General features: G+C 39.0%; 1 pseudogene; it reads right to left on the bottom strand.

The window, feature by feature from the left end:
- Positions 1 to 228: 228 nt before the first annotated feature.
- Positions 229 to 1,258, bottom strand: LOC135577201 (histone-lysine N-methyltransferase SETMAR-like; annotated as a pseudogene).
- Between the last annotated feature and the right edge of the window lie 1,745 nt (positions 1,259 to 3,003).

Here is a 3,003-nt window from a genome sequence, read left to right as displayed (position 1 = left end):
GGTATGGAATATTCCTTTGGTCATTTGGGGTCAGCTGTCCCAGCCATGTCCCCTCCCAACTTCTTGTGCACCTCCAGTCTACTTGCTGGCAGGACAGTGTAAGAAACAGGGAAGGCCTTGATGCCATGTAAGCACTGCTCAGCAATAGCTATTAGGTTGGTGCAAAAGTAATTGCAGTTTTGGACCGTGAATTTTAAATCATTATAACTAGGCTCAAACACTTCTTTATTAATCAAAATAGGAAACATTACAATCAACACATTTTTTGCCAACAAGAAATGTGTTTGTTTATTCGTGTAGCATAAAAATCCATGCTTCGGGATTCAACGAGCTCTTGGGAAGCATTTTCTGCATCCTGCTGGTTGGGGAAGTGTTTTCCTCGAAAAAAGTTGTCAAGATGCTTGAAGAACTGGTAGTTGGTTGGCAAGAGGTCAGGTGAATATGGTGGATGAGGCAAAACTTTGCAGCCCAATTAGTTCAACTTTCGAAGTGTCGGTTATATGATGTACAGTCGGGCATTGTCATGGAGAAGAATTGGGCCCTTTCTGTTGACCAATGCTGGCTGCAGGCGTTGCAGTTTTTGGTGCACCTCATCAATTTGCTGAGCATACTTCTCAGACAGAATGGTTTTACTGAGATTCTGAAAGCCAAAGTGGATCAGACTGGCAGAAGAGCACCAAACAGTGACCATGACCTTTTTTGGTGCAAGTTTGGCTTTGGGAAGTGCTTTGAAGTTTCTTCTCAATCCAACTGCTGAGCTGGTCATCGCCGGCTGTTGTATACAATCCATGTTTCATCGCACGTCACAATCCGATTGGGAAATGGCCCATTGTTGCATAGAACAAGAGAAGACGACACTTCAAAACAACAAAATTTTTTATTTTTGGTTAGCTCATGAGGTGCCTGCTTATTGAGCTTTTTTCACCTTTCCAATTTGCTTCAAATGCCGAACGACTGTAGAATGGTCGACATTGAGTTCTTCAGCAACTTCTCGTGTAGTTGTAAGAGGATCAGCTTCAATGATTGCTCTCAGTTGGTCGTTATCAACTTCTGATGGCCAGCCACTATGCTCTTCATCTTCAAGGCTCTCATCTCCTTTGCAAAACTTCTTAAACCACCACCTCGCTGCACATTCCCTAGCAGTTACTGGGCCAAATGTGTTGTTGATGTTGCAAGTTGTCTCCACAACTTTACGACCCATTTTGAACTCGAATAAGAAAATCACTTGAATTTGCTTTTTTTCTAACATAATTTCCATAGTCTAAAATAAATATAAAATAACCAGCAAGTAATAAGTCAGTAGCAAAAACATAAAGTGAGAAAAGCACATTAAAATGATGTATAACAACCACATTTATTTAAGAATGTATTCCAATATCAAATGACAAATTTCAACAGTGCAAAAACTGCAATTACTTTTGCACCAATGTACCTGTGTTATCAACACTGTTTTCAGCAAAAATCCAAAACATAGCCCATACAAGGTACTATGAAGAAAATTAACTCCATCCCAGCCAAAACCAGTACACAGATGCACCAGCTTTCAGCCTGCAGCTTCCCATTTTGCTTTTATATAGTCCTAGCAGATACACACCCAGTCTTGACCTAAATGTTCAGTCACTAGTATAATACATGAGATATTACCACAAATAGATCTGAGTAGTTTAAAGAGCTTTGTTTAGCTTCACAGAAGCTGGAAAAGAAGCATTTCTGTTTGCTTCCTGACACTTTTAAGATCATCACAACTCACCTAGCATGGATGTCTATTGACTTGCACAGGGATGTCACTCCTAGGCACTTTCATGAAAATTGCACCCATTTATCTGAAGGAGGGATTTGGTTCAATTACTCACAACTAAAGCATTATGCTTAGTAGTTGATATAATCCAAAGCAACCACCTTTATGTGTCTTTCCTTAGATTAATCTGAGGCACCCAGCAAGTATGTTCAGGGTTAGGAGAACAGTGCCTACAGCCTTGTATCTCAGTCTATAGCAATTTTCTTGATATAATAAATTTTGAAGTATCCAGAGATTACATTTATTTTTAATATCTTTATCCTTATGAGGTATTTCACAGAATTAATCTTTACTAGGTTTTTTTTGCCTCCTTGGACCCCACAAACAGCCTCCCAGTATATCCATTTTGAGTCCACATATTGTTTCCCCCCAAGAGACATGCTTTCACTTTAAAAGCAACATCATTTTCCCCAGTTCCAGTACTGCTTCAAGATGCAGCAATGCACTTCTCCCATTGACACAAGCATCTACAAAGACTGCTGGGACAGTTCGGTCTACAAGACCTGCAGTACTATTTAAATCCTGAAGCAACACTAAACATATACCAGCTCCAGTTGAGCTGTGGAGCAGTTGTTAATAAAAAGGATTTATTAAAAAGTTATTGTCTCATGAACTTGCATTGATATCAAAGCCATAAAGATAACAATGCATGTGAGGTGTCAATGGGAGATGTGACTTTTATGGCTAATAAAACTTCACATATTTCTATTAGCTATTTTATGCTAGCCTTAAAGCAGGAAACAAAATCATCTGTTCATGTCAAATACAACTGTATGCTGAGCTCTGTGCATCCTATAGATACATCCTATATACAGGGTTGAGTGGGAAGCAGACAGGAAAGGAGAAATAAAACATTCTCTGCTCTATGACATGGTGATATGAATGCAGTGCTGTGTTGTTGGGCATTAGTTTTAGTACATTTTATAAAATGGAATAGCATCAATGCTTCTATTTCCCTGTCCCGCTTCTGGTGACCAGTGTCCTTTAACCACAAACTCAAAACAAGAAAACAGTCCAGCATCAGAACAGCAGCCCACTGAAGTTAATTGAAATGTGTGAAAAAGTCTGCAAGTTTCACTGAAAGACTCCAGCCTATAATCTCACACTGTCATTTTAAAAGATGCTTATTAAGTAAAACATTTTGTTGTTTAATGTTTCTTCAATACATTGAACAGTTTGGCTGGTGCTGTAAATGAATGTTTTGG

This window comes from Columba livia, chromosome W (assembly GCF_036013475.1).
Source record: "Columba livia isolate bColLiv1 breed racing homer chromosome W, bColLiv1.pat.W.v2, whole genome shotgun sequence".
Lineage (NCBI taxonomy): Eukaryota > Metazoa > Chordata > Aves > Columbiformes > Columbidae > Columba > Columba livia.
The sequence above is the reverse complement of the archived record's forward strand: the minus strand, read 5'-3'. Positions and strand labels throughout refer to the sequence as shown.